This window comes from Lithobates pipiens, unplaced genomic scaffold (assembly GCF_037356315.1).
Source record: "Lithobates pipiens isolate NorthernLeopardFrog02 unplaced genomic scaffold, aLitPip1_a1.2 Scaffold_8, whole genome shotgun sequence".
NCBI lineage: Eukaryota > Metazoa > Chordata > Amphibia > Anura > Ranidae > Lithobates > Lithobates pipiens.
Window position 1 is genome coordinate 138,211,167 of NW_027507903.1, and position 19,237 is coordinate 138,230,403.

Sequence of the window (19,237 nt, forward strand, 5' to 3'; positions counted from 1 at the left end):
CCTTAATATAGGCCCAGCCACCCAAAAAGGACATGGAAAGCAATGGGTCAATGGGAAGAGATCTCCCCTGATGGGCCCTGCATTCCGCGTGCAGCACCTGGGCAGGGTGGTGGGATTGATAATGGGCACTGCATGAGCAGTCCTAACAGAAGCCTGGGGCACGCCAATGCAGGGCTCTTACAGAAGTCTGGGGCTTCCATAGTGTTAGGCCTGTGCAGCTGCACTCTTTCAGCTCAGAGTGCACGCCAATGCACGGCCCTTACAGAAACATGGCAAATCAAATGCCAGTCTTCCCTAGTGTTATGCCTGTGCAGCTGCGTTGCTTTTGAGTTTGGGCGCATGCCAGCACAGGCTCTTGGAAAGCAGAAGGGTGCCCAGTAAAAGGCCCACCAAAATCCTCAGCACCAAGCACATATTGCTCTTAATCCGGCCCTGGGAGTGAAATGAGTTTAAAAAATGTTAGTACAGTAAAGGAGCCTGTACAACTGTGCAGGACCAAAGGTAAGGCTTGAATTCACCTTTAGCTGACAACTTCACTTTTAGAAGTTGTTGTTTTAATAAAATTGCCTGCCTGGTAAAATATTTACCTTCTTCCCCCACTCCTGAGATCCTCACTGTGTGGCCCAGCTCTGGCGCAGCACAGCCTTTGTGAGCAAATCATCCCAGCAGGGTCCTCTCCTTATGCCCCATACACACGATTGGAAATTCGGCCAGCAAAAGACTGATGAGTGCCTTTGGCCAGAAAATGCAACCGTGTATATGCTCCATTGGACTTTTGCTGGCCAAATTCCAGACAGCAAAAGATTGAAAGCAGGTTCTCAATTTTTCGGTTGGAAAAAGTTCTGATTGGAAATTCCGATCGTCTGTACCAATTCCATCACGCAAAATTCCTACGCATCGGAAACAATTCGACGTATGCCAGGAAGCATTGAACTTAATTTTCTCGGCTCATCGTAGTGTTGTACATGACCACGTTCTTGACGGTCGAAAGTTCAGCAAACTTTTGTGTGACCATGTGTATGCTAGCCAAGCTTGAGCAGAATTCCGTTGGAAAAACCATCCAAGTTTTTTCCGGTGGAAAATCTGCTCGTGTGTACAGGGCATTAATGTGCATGTGTGCCTTAGACCCCCTATTCCAACTGCACTGTCCTTTATCTGTTGGATGACTGGGGGGAAATTTGACTATAGACTATCTATAGCAGGGGTCTTCAAACTTTCTAAGCAAAGGGCCACTTTATTGTCCTTTCCGACTTTAACAGGGCCGGACGAGAGCCAGTGGGAGTAGAAAATGTCCTGGCGTCCAGTGGGACTAAATAAAGCCACATCATTAGTGTTAATGGAAGGAATTCTGCCCCATCACTGGTGTCAGTGGGAGGTATAGTGACCCATTGTTGGTATCAAAGGAAGGAATTGTGCCCTTTTGATGGTGTCAGTGGATGGAATAGTGCCCCAAGAGTTGGATAAAGGCAAGCAATGGGCCTCATCTGTCCCCATTGCAGCAGTTTGGAGACAGCTGATCTATAGGAATGAAGATTCACAGCACAGATGAGCACTAGAAATATGACATGCTTAACCACTTTCAGACCGGACCATTTTGCTGGTAAATGACCAGAGGTCTTTTTACACTTTGGCACTGCGCTGCTTTAACTGGTAATTGCGCGGTCATGCAATGTTGTACCCAAACAAAATTTGCGTCCTTTTCTTCCCACAAATAGAGCTTTCTTTTGATGGTATTTGATTGCCTCTGCGATTTTTATTTTTTGCGATATAAACGTAAAAAGACCGCAAATTTTGAAAAAAAATGATATTTTCTACTTTTTGTTATTAGAAAAATCCAATAAACTCAATTTTAGTCATACATTTAGGCCAAAATGTATTCAGCCACATGTCTTTGGTAAAAAAAAAGTCAATAATTGTATATTTATTGGTTTGCGCAAAAGTTGTCACATCTACAAACTAAGGTACGTTTTCTGGAATTTACGCAGCTTTTAGTTTACGACTGCCTATCTCATTTCTTGAGGTGCTAAAATGGCAGGGCAGTACAAAACCCCCCCAAATGACCCCATTTTGGAAAGTAGACCCCCTAAGGAAATTGATAAGAGGCATGTTGAGCCCATTGAATATTTTATTTTTTTGCCTCAAGCGATTGAATAATGACAAAAAAAAAATGTTTTATTTTTTTTTACACAAAGTTGTCACTAAATGATATATTGCTCACACATGCTATGGGCGTATGTGAAATGACATCCCAAAATAAATTCTGCTGCTTCTCCTGAGTACGGGGATACCACATATGTGGGACTTTTTGGGAGCCTAGCCGCGTACGGGGCCCCGAAAACCAAGCACCGCCTTCAGGCTTTCTAAGGGCGTAAATTTTTGAGTTCACTTCTCACTACCTATTACAGTTTTGAAGGCCATAAAATGCCAAGATGGCACAAAACCCCCACAAATGACCCCATTTTAGAAAGTAGACACCCCAAGCTATTTGCTGAGAGGCATGTTGAGTTCATGGAATATTTTATATTTTGCCACAAGTTGCGGGAATATTACAAACTTTTTTTTTTTTTTTTTTTTTTTTCACAAAGTTGTCACTAAATGATATATTGCTCACACATGCCATGGGCATATGTGAAATGGCACCCCAAAATAAATTCTGCTGCTTCTCCTGAGTACGGGGATACCACATATGTGGGACTTTTTGGGAGCCTAGCCGCGTACGGGGCCCCGAAAACCAAGCACCGCCTTCAGGCTTTCTAAGGGCGTAAATTTTTGAGTTCACTTCTCACTACCTATTACAGTTTTGAAGGCCATAAAATGCCAAGATGGCACAAAACACCCACAAATGACCCCATTTTAGAAAGTAGACACCCCAAGCTATTTGCTGAGAGGCATGTTGAGTCCATGGAATATTTTATATTTTGCCACAAGTTGCGGGAAAATTACAAACTTATTTTTTTTTTTTTTTTTTTTCACAAAGTTGTCACTAAATGATATATTGCTCACGCATGCCATGGGCATATGTGAAATGACACCCCAAAATAAATTCTGCTGCTTCTCCTGAGTACGGGGATACCACATATGTGGGACTTTTTGGGAGCCTAGCCGCCTACGGGGCCCCGAAAACCAAGCACCGCCTTCAGGCTTTCTAAGGGCGTTACAGTTTTGAAGGCCATAAAATGCCAAGATGGCACAAACCCCCCCCAAATGACCCCATTTTGGAAAGTAGACACCCCTAAATTTAGGGGTACACTAGTGAGACTAGGTAATAAATGGCGGGTGCCCTGAAACTATAAAAAAATAACTAACCAACCAGCGTCACCTGTAACAGTTATATGGTGATCACTGGTGAAAGGGTTAACTAGGGGGCAATCAGGGGGCTTTATGCGGTAGTATATGGGGGTCCCTGGCGCTATAAAAAGCTGCGGCGAACCTGAATACCTACCTGCCTAACTAGCGTCACCTGTGACACTAATACAGCGATCAGAAAAACGATCGCTTATTAGGCTGGGTTCACACTGGAGCGATGCGGGAACGCCACGAATGCGCGGCGGGTTCCCGCATCGCATGCCTCCCGGCGGCAGTTCACACTGCCCTATGCGAACTGCTGGGAGTGTCAGTGAAATGTTACTGACACCCCCAGATCAGTTCGCATATCGCAGTGCGATCTGCAAACTCGGATCGCATGGTGTGAACACCCATGCGATCCGATTCTGCTGCGGGCCAAAAAAAGGGTCCCGTGCGAATTTGCGGCGGGTGCGGCGGGTGCGGCGGGTGCGGCGAATGGCTGAACTCGAATCGCACAGAGATCGGATGTGATTTGCACTGCAGTGCGGTGCGAATCACATCCGTTCTCAAACCGCTGCAATGTGAACCCAGCCTTAGTGACACTGGCGACGGGGGGTGATCACGGGGTTAAACCTTTATTGGGGGGGTTAGGGGGGTACCTTAGAACTAAAGGGGGCTAACCCTAACTGCCCTAACAGTTATTAGTCACAAATGACACCCGCCGGGTGATCAGGGGGTTAAACCTTTATTAGGTAATAAATGGCGGGTGCCCTGAAACTATAAAAAAATAACTAACCAACCAGCGTCACCTGTAACAGTTATATGGTGATCACAGGTGAAAGGGTTAACTAGGGGGCAATCAGGGGGCTTTATGCGGTAGTATATGGGGGTCCCTGGCGCTATAAAAAGCTGCGGCGAACCTAAATACCTACCTGCCTAACTAGCGTCACCTGTGACACTAATACGGCGATCAGAAAAATGATCGCTTATTAGGCTGGGTTCACACTGGAGCGATGCGGAAACGCCGCAAATCCGCGGCGGGTTCCCGCATCGCATGCCTCCCGGCGGCAGTTCACACTGCCCTATGCGAACTGCTGGGAGTGTCAGTGAAATGTTACTGACACCCCCAGATCAGTTCGCATATCGCAGTGCGATCTGCAAACTCGGATCGCATGGTGTGAACACCCATGCGATTCGATTCTGCTGCGGACCAAAAAAAGGGTCCCGTGCGAATTTGCGGCGGGTGCGGCGGGTGTGGCGGGTGCGGCGAATGGCTGAACTCGAATCGCACAGAGATCGGATGTGATTTGCACTGCAGTGCGGTGCGAATCACATTCGTTCTCATAAACCGCTGCAATGTGAACCCAGCCTTAGTGACACTGGCGACGGGGGGTGATCACGGGGTTAAACCTTTATTGGGGGGGGTTAGGGGGGCACATTAGAACTAAAGGGGGCTAACCCTAACTGCCCTAACAGTTATTACAGTCACAAATGACACCAATGCAAAAAAAAAAAAAAAAAAAATGACATTGGTGTCACTGTGACTGGGGGGCAGGGGTAATTGGGGGGGTGATCGGGGGGTAAAGGGGGGGTGTGAGTGTGCCTGGCATGTTCTACTGTGTGTGTAGAGTGTTGGTGCAACTCACCGATCCGCTCTCCTCCGTGTCGGAACGAAAAATACCGACACGGAGGAGAGAATACATCACTTCCTCTCCTGTGTTTACATTACAGGAGAGGAAGTGATGTCACCGGGGATTTCCATTCGTCGAGAGCGATCGCGAGGGGGTGGCCATGAATGAATGGCCGCCCCCTCATCCCGGATCGCTCTCGAAGGAATGCCGACCGCCGCAGGCACCGGGGGGGGGCCCGATCGGGCCCCCCACCCGCGGGCAGGCAGGGACTTATATATACGCCCATATGCCTGCCCGTGCCATTCTGCCGACGTATATCGTCGTGCGGCGGTCGGCAAGTGGTTAAAAATGTTGTGCAGTGCTGGACTGGGCAGCACAATAAAGATCTTGGAAGTGGGGAAGAAAATAATGCTGCAGGCCCCAGGGGGTAGCGCGGCAATCGGGGACGAGGCTTGTCCCTTAGACAAAGCCCAGCCCCGATCAGGTTAAAGACCCAATGGAATTGGCTCTTTACCATGTGACCGGCTGTGTCCAATCACAGCCAGTCACAAGTGTAAGCATACTAGGAGTAACGGCTCCCCCTCCTCACACATCAATCCAGTGTAAGGAGGAAAAAGCGGAACAGTGAGTTACAGTGTTACTGTGTATTACTGCTGTAAGAGGCCCATAAGGAGTACCTGTCACCTCATCGGGAGTACCTATCACCTCATCAGAGTACCTGTCACCCCATTAAGAGTACCTGTCACCTCATCAGAGTACCTGTCTCCCCATCAGAAGTACCTGTCCCCTCATCAGAGTACCTGTCACCCCGTCAAAGTACCTGTCACCTCATCAGGGTACCTGTCACCTCATTAGAGTACCTGTCACCCCGTCAAAGTACCTGTCACCTCATCGGAGTACCTGTCACCCCATCAAAGTACCTGTCATCTCATCGGAGTACCTGTCACCCCGCAGAGTACCTGTCACCTTGTCAGAGTACCTGTCACCCCATCTGAGTTCCTGCCATCCCATCTGCATACCTGTCCCATGAGCCCAGCAGTGCCTGTTGTGCAGCCAATTTCTACCTGACATGCAGCCCATTAGTCCCTGTCATGCAGCCCATCAGTGTCACCTGTCACACAGCCACCATGTCCAGAAAAGTATACACTCCAGAAGAGGCATACCAAATGCTAAGCCTGACCGATGAGAGCAGCGGGGAGCTCTCACCGCCCCAGTACATTTTTTATTACAGTTCCGATTCTGGTTCGCAATATGAGCCCCCCGAAGGCAGTACATCCGAATTGGAGGAGGAAGTAGTCTGTCCTAAAAGGAGACAGTCTGAACACCAGGCAGCTACCAGCAGCACCAGACACCCCAATGGCCAATTGGCAAATGCCAACGACACTAGATCCCAGGAGGAGAAGCCCAATACAAGAGCTGATAGACCCCAGGAGGAGAGGCCCAGTACAAGCGCTGCTAGACCCCAGGAGAGGAGGCCCAGTAAAAGCACTGGTAGACCCCAGGAGGAGAGGCCCAGTGCAAGCATTGCTAGACCCCAGGAGGAGAGGCCCAGTACAAGTGCTGCTAGACCCCAGGAGGAAAGGCCCAGTACAAGTGCTGGAATTTCAAGCCAAAGAAGTAGGGCCCAAACCCATCTTCCAGATACCTTGGCAAACCCACTGTGGCTGCCTTCTAGCACAGGGTCAGCCACAAACCCCCCTTCCACAGCACATCCAGGTATGCAGGCCAACACCGAAGGTTTCTCTGAAATCAATTTTTTTAATTTATTTTTCCTTGATGAGTTACTTCAAAGCATCGTGGACCCAGGGCCGCTGATAAGCCAGTACAACTGGCCCTGTAGTACCGGGCCTGGCCAGCAGGGGGGTCCGGCAATATACTGTAAAAAGGGAATGAAAGAATGCAAAGTAAAAAAAGTGTTTCCCTCCCCTTTTCCAGCCTCTCACATTTCACTCTAAACAGTGCTGGAGTGGGGCTGAATGTGAGAGCGAGGAGGGAAACATACGAGGTATGACAACAGCAATACAAGTTCTGCAAGGACACGCAACTGTGGCTGAATGGAAACAGGATAGTCGGGACCACAGTGACATGAAGCTAGTCGGCTGCAGTGTCTTCCAGATATCTCTGTCAGTGAACAGGACAATCAGCCTCCCCTCCCTCTTGTCTTGCTGGTTACTTTTTTTTCTTTTATCTGCCTAACCTGACCTGCACATTGTCTGACCACACTGATATGATCTCTGGAAGACTCTGCAGCAGCTGTTAACCATTTCAGTTTATAATCAGCTATTTAGCCAGAGCTATGTGTGTGCTGCACAGATTGTTGTTTTTTTTTTGTTTGTTTTTTTGAGGATCTACTGCTGGTTTAGGCTAGAAGCGTCACAGCCCCATTAACTGATTACTGCCCTCCACTAATCCTGACCAGTTCACTGTTTGTAAGAAAATTTGTATTTTGGAAATTGAATGTGAAGCTGTCTTCTGTCACTTGGTTGTACTTTCAAAGGAAAATCACTGACTTGATTTTGCAGAGCTGGTTTAAAAAGAGTGGATCAGCCCTGTGATACTATATACTTGTACACTGGGTTCAGCCATAAACGCAGTCTCTGACCATCTCCCGAATCAATCATGTCTGCAATCCCTAACCGTCTCCTGTACTATGTCTGCAGTCTCTGATCATCTCCTGTAGTATGTCTGCAGTCTCTAACCATCTCCTGTACTATGTCTGCAGTCTCTAACCATCTCCTGTACTATGTCTGCAGTCTCTGATCATCTCCTGTACTATGTCTGCAGTCTCTGATCATCTCCTGTACTATGTCTGCAGTCTCTAACCATCTCCTGTACTATGTCTGCAGTCTCTGATCATCTCCTGTACTATGTCTGCAGTCTCTGATCATCTCCTGTACTATCTCTGCATTGTATGATCATCTCCTGTAGTATGTCTGCAGTCTCTGATCTGTCTCCTGTAGTATGTCTGCAGTCTCTGATCATCTCCTGTAGTATGTCTGCAGTCTCTGATCTGTCTCCTGTAGTATGTCTGCAGTCTCTGATCTGTCTCCTGTACTATGTCTGCAGTCTCTGATCATCTCCTATAGTATGTCTACAGTCTCTAACCATCTCCTGTACTATGTCTGCTGTCTCTGACCTTCTTCTTCTGTACTATGTCTGCAGTCTCTAACCATCTCCTGTACTATGTCTGCAGTCTCTGATCATTTCCTGTACAATGTCTGCAGTCTCTGATCATTTCCTGTACAATGTCTGCAGTCTCTGATCGTCTCCTGTACTATGTCTGCAGTCTCTGATCATCTCCTGTAGTATGTCTGCTGTCTCTGATCCGTCTCCTGTAGTATGTCTGCAGTCTCTGATCCGTCTCCTGTAGTATGTCTGCAATCTCTGATCCGTCTCCTGTAGTATGTCTGCAGTCTCTGACCATCTCCTGTACTATGTCTGCAGTCTCTGATCATCTCCTGTAGTATTTCTGCAGTATGTCTGCAGTATGTCTGCAGTCTCCAACCATCTCCTGTACTATGTCTGCAGCCTGTGATCATCTGTTGTACTATGTCTGCATTCTCTGACTATCTCCTGTGCTATGTCTGCAGTCTCTGACCATCTCATGTGGTATGTCTGCAGTCTCTGACCATCTCCTGTATTATATCTGCAGTCTCTGATCATCTCCTGTATTATATCTGCAGTCTCTGATCATCTCCTGCTGTACTATGTCTGCAGTCTCTGACCATCTGGGGCAGGTCCTGGGTGGGGCTGAAGGAGGGGCCAGGGGCGGGACCAGGGTGGGGCTGAAGGAGGCACCAGGAGCGGGACCAGGGTGGGGCTGAAGGAGGCCCCGTCAGATCGGCTGTACGGGGCCCCGTCAGAACGGCTGTATGGGGCCCCATGATTTCAATCAACGGCCCTGCGTGGACCAAACAATTGTTTTTGCCCGTCAGTACATAGAAAACAACCCCAACTCATGCTATGCCTGCCCTTTTGATTGGAGACCCCTAACAGTGGAGGAGCTTAGATTTTTTTTTTAGGCCTTATGCTCAACATGGGGCTTATAAAAAAAAAACTAACTGCATGCATATTGGTCTACCAACCCCATCCACCACATGCCAATTTTTTCAGCTGTGATGTCCAGGTCCCTCTATGACATGATCATTCAGTTCCTGCATTTCAGTGATAACCTGCAGTGCCCTCACCCTCCCGAAATCATCCAGACTTTGATAAATTGTATAAAATTCGCGCCCTAATTGATTTTTTTAAGAGGTTTGATGAACTTTACATCCCTGACCAGAGCATCTCCATGGACAAATCCCTGGTCCATTTCACAGGCCGACTGGGAATCAAGCAGTATATCCCCAGTAAGAGGGTGAGGTACGGATTGAAGCTCAACAAGAGGCAAGGATCTGATGCATACTTGCGATCAGGAGCTTTCCAATCACGTGACCGCTGTGACAGCCAATCACATGATCCGAATGCCCACTCCTGCCTCCTGGCTTTTAGAACACTTAAGGGGCCAGGAGGTGGTTGGCATGAAGGGGTTAAAAAAGTGCTTCAAAGAAAAGGCAGCTCCAAGAATAGATGATCAGTAACAAATAATTGCTGTTCTTTGAGCAGCATAAAATTGAACAAAAACACAGATCAACATTAAATATGAATCAAGAAACCCCCCCCCCCCCCCCAAAAAAAAATTCTAAAATACCACTTCTGAAACAAAATCCCATTTCTTTAAAGGGAAGCCTTGACTTAAAAAAAAAGCCTCTAATAATAAGAAAAAGGGCAGCAGAGGGGTTGATTGCCCAATGAGCTATCAATCAGAATTAAAGTACAGTTTCCTAAATTTTTCCCTTATTTGCCGTATGCAGTATGACAGCTTTACTAATCCTTTTCCCGGCAATAGCTTTCAATACATTGACACTATGGCTGCTCAGTGCCCCCCTTTTTTAGTGAAGGTATGGCACATAATAAAGCCCTTATTACTAAGACAGCTGACCAAAGTTCAGAAGACCTTGCAGTCCATCATCATTACAATTTATTTTGGAGGTTGAACAGCTGAATTAGTTCTTTGGGTGGGTCTGCAATCTGCAAACAGACTTAAGCCGCGTACACACGGGCGGACTGTCAGGCCAACTTAGTCCGTCGAAACACATTTCAGCGGACAGTCCGCTCGTGTGTGGGCTTCAGCGGACTTTTTCAGCGTGCAGTCTGGCGGACTAAGTATTTCGGAATTTCCGTAATATTGTCCGTCATACTTTGGTTTCAGCGGACAATCTGCTCGTGAGTAGGCTAGTTCGACGGACTAAGTATGGCGCATGCTCAGAAAGGATTTACACGACGAAAGGTTGCATTGCTGTGTATTGGACTTCCTATTTCTAGTCCCGTCGTACGTGCTGTACACGTCATCGCGCAAGCTTTCGACGGACTGTTTGTGCATCCGTGTGTGGTCAAGTCCGTTCATTCGAAAGTAGGACGGACTGTCCGTCGGATTGTCTGACGGACTAAGTTGGCCATACAGTCCGCCCGTGTGTACGCGGCTTTAGTTCGCCTCAAACCCATGTTACACACTAACCCAAATCTCATGTATATTTGTTTAAAAAGAAGTAGATATGGATTTAGTAATGTCTTAGCAGTAGACGTAAAGCCCCATACACACTATCAGATTTTCTGCTGAGTTTTTCCGTCAGATTTACCAAAACCATGTAGTGCAAGGGCCTGCCTGATTGCATACACATTGAAACTCCTAAGGTTTGACCTCATATTATATGGTTTTGGTAAATCGGAAGAAAAAACTTGGCAGAAAATCTGATTGTATGGGGCTTCATTTTCGTGTACACACAGATCCAGATTTTAGCTTGTTAGACTTACATTCAAACTTTTATACTAAATACATATAAAATGTATATAATCAGTAAGGATTATTTTTATGATTAAAAAAGTGTCACAAGTCCACAAGATGTGTTAGTAAACATTTCACCTATTGTTTTTAAGCGCAGTTCCAACCACTTTTGAGAGGTGGTGTTAAAAACGACAGATCACCTCTCCACCCCTCGTTTTTAGATGGTAAAAATGTTTATTTTTTCTTCTATAGTACTTTTTTATGAAGTAGCCTGTACTTCCGATCCATCCAGTCCACAGCACAGGATGTCATATCCTTTTGTGCGGCGAACCCCCCCACGCTGTCTTCTGGGACCTGTGTGTGTCCCAGAACACAGCTGCCAATTCACAAAGCCCTACACGACCCGTGCATGCGCATTAGGAAATGGGCAGTGAAGCCGCAAGGCTCCACTGCCAGTTTCCCTTAAATAGAATGGAGGTCGAGGATGGATTGGCCACGGGGGGGGGGGGCGACATAGCAGGCTCCCTGGATAGGTAAGTGTCCTTATTAAAAGTCAGAAGCTACAGTGTTTGTAGCTGCTAACTTTAAAAAGAAAAAAAATTGCGGGTGAAACAGCGCTTTAAGGGGGCATTTAGCATTAGTCTATTAGAAACAAAATGGATTCATGCATGCTTTGGATTTCCTTCTAAGTTTTACTCTCAGTTCACATTTTTCGTTATTTGCTGTATGGCAAGAAAAATTATGATATTTTAATATAGAAGTACAGGTATGCACAGGAGAGTGAGAATGTCACATGGCGTCTGGGCATGTGCACTAAAACACATTCACCCGATAATATTTTTCACTTAGTACCAGGAAATAAGCTAACCACAGCAAAAATGACAAGCCACAGGAACTAGTGCTAACAAACGGCTCTTCAAAATATGTACTCATGAACTGTGTTTTGCTATTTGATGTAGTATAACGGAGTAATATATATTTTATTTTTTGTAAATGCATTTACAATGTTCATAATGTGATTTTCGTTATTTCAGTTCTGGTACCACAGAAATGTATATCTAAATGACAGATCATGGGCATACATACTCTGTGACTAATATAAAAAAATGATCAATTTTTGGGGTAGACCTGAGATACTGAATTCAAATTTTGAGGATGTCTAGTCAGTAAAATTTTCCTCTAGTACAGGTCCATAACTCATATATTTTTTTTTTAAATAACCTTTATTCATTTTTGCAACATTGACAAGATAATCAAAAAGACGAAAAAAAAAAAACCAAGAAGAAGAAGAAAAATAAAATTAAGTCAGTCCAAGTGGGCATCGATCGTTATACATAACATGAGGTCCGATTGACCAGCCTACATAGAGAGTATAGAGACAGGGATGGTTACATAATTGTCTCTGAGGCAGATGAATAATATCAACAATATGTTGTCTCTAGCCCTGCTACCAGACTTAGCGTCAATGATGAACAAACGCCACAAAATGGGTAGAAAAAAAGAAAAGGGGCAGATATATAAAGACAACATAAAACAAAATAGCCCAAATAGTAAAAGAAGCACTCTGCTATAATGTGGGTTAAGTCACATATCAACCATCTCAAAGGATCAAGTCAAGTCTAAATCGTTTGACAGTTAAACGTCACCTAAAGACCAGATTTGAGATTTGGCACTACATAATTTTAAATGAAAATTGTGCGGTCATGCGACATGGTTTCCAAACAAAATTGACGTCTTTTTTCCCCCCCACAAATAGAGCTTTCTTTTGGTGGTATTGATCACCCCTGTGGTTTTTATTTTTTTATTTTTTGAGCTTTTTTTTACTAGTAATGGTGGCAATCAGCGATTTTTATTGTGACTGCGACATTATGGCGGACAAATCAGACATTTTTGGGACCATTGTCATTTATACAGCAATCAGTGCTATACAAATGAACTGATTCCTGTGTAAATGACACTGGCAGTGTATGCCACTAGGGGGCAGTGTATGGGTTAAGTGTGCCCTGGGGAGTGTCTCTTTTTTATTTTTTATTTTTTTATTCTTTATAGGAAGACAAAAATAAGTCAATAGTTACAGTTGCATAATGCTACTTTTGCAGTCAAATTTCAAACCAGAGCATAATCTTTAAATCTTAGAACGTAATCCTGTTGTTTTTATACATACATATCAATATCAATTCTCCTTTACAACCTCCTATTCTAAAGACCGGAATTCCTCAGAGGGCTTCTAGAACAGGCAAAAAAACAAAAAAAACAACAAGTTTAAAATTTTTAAGAAAAAGCCTTCAAGGGACTTCAGTATACAGATGTCACACAGAGCCTTTAAAATAAAATAATATAATAATTATTAATATATTATCCAATTGAACAAAACAAGCCAAGTTTTCATATAAAGAAAAATCCCAAGTAGGACAAAGCTAGAGAGTTATTATCTAGATACGCTAAATCCCAAGGTTTCAAATAGCCCAAAGAGGGGGGACCTGTAGGTATATAAATACCCCAGTCCACTTCTAAAAAATAAGAAAAAACATTTTCAGAATTAAGAGATGAAAAATACCACACAATCCGCCGGACCGACTATTGTAAAATCTCTCCTTACCCGCAAAACACATTCAAGGACTCCCTCTCATGTGGACCAGTCCCGAAGACTGATCTGTGCGAGTCTTATATATCCCTCTCCACCTTGTTTGGCGCCAAAATGTTGGTGCCAAAACGAGGTGAGGACACATGTGCGTCATAACAGGGGCCCCGTCGCACCGGAAGCGACGCCAAAGCTGTAAACTGGAAACGGCGTCAGAACGGAGGCGTGGTCGTGCCGGAAGTGACGCCAAAACTGAAACCCAAAACCACAAGTGAACTTTAGGCATCCATAGGACACCAGAAAATACAGATTTCAGAAGCCCTGCCATATACAGGCAAAGGACTGAAATAGGAATTTCGCAATTGAAAAAGGAATAACTCTAACGGCTCGCGGGCAGCACAATAGTCACCACTGCTAGATATAAAGATCAGGTGATGTTAAAATTATAACACATGAAAAAGATGCCTACTGAAATTACTATTAATGGCGCCCTCCGCTGAAACTCGATTGAATAACCAGCCAGGGGGCGCCCTGGGTGTCCATATGGAACATCCAATCCATAATCCATCCACTATTAATAAAAAGGTCAAACACATATTGTAAGACCAATAATTCATCTGGGGTGAAAATGCGTGTATAACCCCTTGAATTAACGCCTCAAATTTAATCGAAATACATAAAATGACAAACAAAGGTCAGCTCAAGAATCAACGTAAGTCATCACAACAGACAGCAATAACTGTTTAAATAGTTAAACTCATAAAAATTAGACAATGCACTCAAAACCTAATATGAGGAATTAACCTCATTCTTAATGGCAAAAGACCTATAGAAAGGGCTTAAAACTCAGGGATTAGTTTAAGCCCGGATGGACAGTGGTCGCCAGGGTATGAATCCACTTAGATTCTCGTTGAAGGAGAACCCTATCAATGTCCCCCCTTCAAAATCAGGAACATACTCAAGGGCAAAAAATGTTCTCCCAAACTGATACCCCTAATATCGGGGTTCTGTCGGATTCTATTTAATAAGGACTCCAGCATCAAAGCAAACAAGAGGGGCGACAGAGGGCATCCCTGGAGTGCCCCGTTTGATATTGAATAGTTTTCTGAGTGTACCCCATTAGCCTTCACCAGGGCTTGTGGTGTTGAATATATTCCAGCTATCCAGTGTAGCATTCGATCCCCCAAGCCCTGGTGTTTTAGCACTCCTAACATGAAGGGCCAACTGACCCTGTCAAAAGCCTTTTCCGCATCTGTATTCACAAAGATACTCAGCATCTTCCTTTGATTTATATATTGAATCAGATTCACTACTTTAATAGTGCTATCGCTAGCTTCCCGTGTGGGGATAAACCTCACTTGATCCATATGTACCAGCTGTGGCAGAAAGGTTTGTAAACGAGATGCGAGTATCTTTGTGAAGTCCACATTCAATAATGATATCGGACGATAGCTGCCACACACTCCTTCCCTTCTTTTGGGATTAACATGATATGTGCTTTTAATGCTTCTGATGGTGGAGCCGATGATTGTCCAAAAGCGTTGAATGTTTTAACCATGTATGGGCCTATTGATGGAAAAAAACGTTTAAAATATTGTAAAGAGAACCCATCTGGGCCAGGTGCCTTCCCATGCTTCATCGCATTCATTGCTATAGACACTTCCTCTATTTTAATTGGTGCCTCCAGCTCTCTTCGAGCTGGGGACAGCAGTCTCACTAATCATGAGGATATTAAATATTCTTCCAGAAACTAGGAAGATAGGGAATGCGCCCAAAGATTATATAGTGAAATATAATACTCCCTGATTACAATATCTTTTGGCATTGAAAGTCTTTGACCTTCTTTTGTTTTAATGTATGGTATGTATAACCGTGTCTGTTTTTTTAGTTTTCTTGCCAACACTTTACCGCACTTATCTCCAAAATCATATATCGCCCTCCTTCCTTGTTGTAATATTGCCATTGCTTTATAACGAAGGAGATCAGAGAGTTGTCTTCTCCAATGTGCTAATTCAATTCCTATTTCCTTTCCCAATGTCTTCTTGTGTTGTATCTCTATTTCCCTTATCCTTTCCAGTAACATAACCCCCTTATCTGCGCCTCTCTGGCCTTCTTTATTCGAGAACCATGCTTTATTAAAGTTTCTCTGATTACAGCCTTATGAGCTTCCCATACTATCCCCAAGTCAATCTCCCCATTATCATTAATTTGAAAATACTAATTAATTTCTTTAACCACTTCCCGACCAGCGCACGACGATGTACGTCGACAGAATGGCACGGGCAGGCATATTGGCGTACAGGTACGTTCAATATTCGATGCCGCCCTGCCATCGCTGGTCGGGACCCCCGTGAGTCCGGTCGCGGGACCCGCGGACTCGATCGCCGCGGGCATCCCCGCGATCCTCTCACGGAGCGGCCGAATGGAGGAAATGCTGTGTAAACAACATTTTTCCATTCTGCCTAGCAACTAGTGACGCTGATCTCTGCTCCATGTGATTGGAGCAGAGATCAGTGTACACTAAATGAAAGCCCAACCCCCCCACAGTTAGTAACACACCCCTAGGAACACTTAACCCCTACACTGCCACCCACTGGTTAACCCTTTCACTGCCAGTGTCATTTACACAGGAATCACTGCATTTATATAGCAGTGATGACTGTATAAATGACAATGGTCCCAAAAATGTGTCAAAAATGTCTGATGGGTCCCCCACAATGTCGCAGTCACAATAAAAATCGCAGATCGCCGCCATTACTAGTAAAAAAAATAATAATAAAAAATTATTAATAAAAATGCTATAAAACTATCCCTATTTTGTAAACGCTATAACTTTTGCGCAAACCAATCAATAATCGCTTATTGCGTTTTTTTTTACCAAAAATATGTAGAAGAATACGTATCGGCCTAAACTGAGGGAAAAAAATGTTTTTTTATATATTTTTGGGGGATATTTATTATAACAAAAAGTAAAAAATAATGCGTTTTTTTCAAAATTGACGCTCTATTTTTGCTTATAGCGCAAAAAATAAAAACCGCAGGGGTGATCAAATACCACCAAAAGAAAGCTCTATTTGTGGGAAAAAAAGGACGTCAATTTTGTTTGGGAGCCAAGTCGCACGACCGCGCAATTGTCAGTTAAAGCAACGCAGTGCCGAATCGCAAAAAGTGGTCTGGTCTTTGACCAGCAAATTGGTCCGGTCTGAAAGTGGTTAATCGGATCCTCTCAGATTTCAGGGTACCGTAATAGGCATTCGTTTAGGCGCCATCTCCATTCCGTCTTTTGAGTAGCGCCCTTCAGGGAGATCCTAATTGTGACTGGCGCATGATCAGACCAGGTTATATTTCCTATTAGTACATTCTGTACCATCGGAGTATCTGTTGTGGTAATAGAAAGAAATCAATTTGTGAATATGATTGATGGGGATTTGAGAAGTATGTTTAATCCCTCTCTTCTGCATGAAAATCCCGCCAGGCGTTAATTAATTGGAATTCATCTAACTTCCGGTGGATAATTTTCCTAATTCCAATAGGAACTGAAGATGTTCCATTGGAGGTGTCTAATTTGGGATCCAGGGGGACATTAAAGCCCCCCCCTAAACTTAAAGCGGAGGTCCACCCTAAAGTGGACCTTCCGCTCGTTGGAATCCTCCCCCCCTCCGGCGCCACAATTGGCACCTTTCAGGGGGGAGGGGGGTGCAGGTACCTGTACAGTACAGGTATCTGCACCCACTTCCGGCGTAGATTCTGCAGAAGGTACGCCCCTTTCCGAAAGTCCCCCGCTACCTGCTGGGAAACACACGGATCCCAGAGACAGCGGGGGCCATCCTTATTGCGCAGCGCGACTCGCGCATGTGCAGTAGGGAACCGGGAAATGAAGCCAAAAGGCTCCACTTCCTGATTCCCATACCCAAGATGGCGGCGGCAGCACCCGAGAGATGATCGAGAGATCTGCTTCGGGTGCCGACATCGCGGGCGCGCTGGGCGGGTAAGTGTCACTATTTTAAAAGTCAGCAGCTGCAGTATTTGTAGCTGCTGGCTTTAAAAAAAAAAAAAACGGCGGACTCCAGGCATTTATCCAACAAAGACCGTGCAATACAATTAGAAATTAGAATAGCTACACCTTTAGTTTTAGCCTCCTGATTGAAGGCATGATAAACATTTGGGAAATATCTATTTTGAAGATAGGGAAATGCCCCCACCTTCAGATGTGTTCCTTGCACCATACCGATGTCAGATTTAAGACGTTTGAGATCATTTGGTAACACTACTTTTTTTGGGGATATTAAGTCCTCTAACATTTAATGATGTAACACATAATCCCTCCATCATTTCCTGGACCGGGACGACCACTGATAAAGGAGAGGAAAAAAAAAACCCCATGGGGAATATCTAAACGAAATTTCCCAGCACCTAGCTAAGGGTACTTAGTTTCCCGTAGGTGTTGGATATGGGGGATGACCAGCTCAAGCCGGGTTGGCAGAACACTTCACCCTTGCCCTCCAGTTAGTCCCGATATACTTTTTTCCACTAGTGCAACATCTATATTTTCTTTTCTTTTATTCTTATCCCCCCACTCCCCCCTTCTATTCAGTTTTACGTCATTATATGAACAACTTTTCCACTTCCCTATCCCATGTTTCCATTCCCCTTGACTACTCTCGCCCCAGCGCCACACCATAAATCAACATCAATGTCCTCCCTTAAGGGCGGTCTTGGGAGGACGTTTGTACTTAACGTCAATACCACATTACAACATCGCAACCCCTTCCAAACGTATTAATATCTTGTCGATCTGTCCTGGGCTCAAGAATAGAAATATAGAGGAAACCTCAATATCAAAAGGACAAAACCGCCTTGAAACATCTGTTCTGCTGTGTTTATATTTCCCTCCTCCTAGCCCCTCTATACATTTCCTCCCTCGCTCCTCCCAACATCCCTCCCCCCCCCCCCCCCATTCTAAAGACAACTGAACCTGAAAAACAGGTACCACCTTAAAAAAAAAAACTTCCAGTCCCTTTCCTCTCCCCACCAGCCAATATTCCATGACTCCCCTCCCACCCAACTCCCAGCCTCTCATCCTACAATAATCCGTCTTTATATATGGAGTTGTATAAGGCATCTATGTTCTACACACATATATTACATTTATCCCATTTGGTGATACTAACTCCCACCCCCAGTGATGATGTCCCTATTCTACCTTCTTCTACTCTAGAAACCACAGAAGATGTGAGGTTTAAACAGTGTTTCATGTGTCTTAATTTCCTGTGTATTTATTTGTGTCTCTCATCGCTCCAACTCCCTGTCCCCTGACCCCTTAATATACCCTGTTTATATTCCTATATATTTATTTCCTTTATCCCATTTCCCCCTTACCCCAAACTCTCCCCCCTTCCCCTATCTTCTTACTACTCCAACCTCTGAGGATGTTTCCTCTATTCCTCCCTATAGTGTATCAATAAACATTGTTGTGATTCCCTTGTGTCCCCCTGAAAGTGACCCCCCCCTTCTTGTATCATTCTTACAAATGACATCTATATGTCTGTATATTTATATATTATATATTTTCCATCCCCCTACTGCTACCAACTTCTTATTATTCCCTCCTCCCACCATCTTTAACATCCCCCTTTTTCAACCCCCAGTCCCCCATCGCCTACACCTCATTTCCAAATCTTAGCCTCAAATCCACCTCCCAAGACTTCTGCCCTCACAAGGATAGAAAAAGACCAAACAGATATCCAATTCACACACACAAAAAAAATATCACCACCTAAGGCCTGACATGTCTACATCTTATCTACATAATATATCAAACATCATACATCATACATCTTATCTGCCCTAGGCCTCACAAGGACATATCCAAAAGGCAAATTATACTGGTTTAGGATAAGTCAAATCATGCGGGAG

The 19,237-nt window shown here is 44.6% G+C and overlaps 1 protein-coding gene across 1 annotated transcript in view; it reads left to right on the forward strand.

Annotated features, from left to right (window-relative positions):
- Positions 1 to 19,237, forward strand: part of PRKCQ (protein kinase C theta) — a 147,606-nt gene that overhangs the window by 34,551 nt on the left and 93,818 nt on the right. The window lies entirely within an intron of this gene.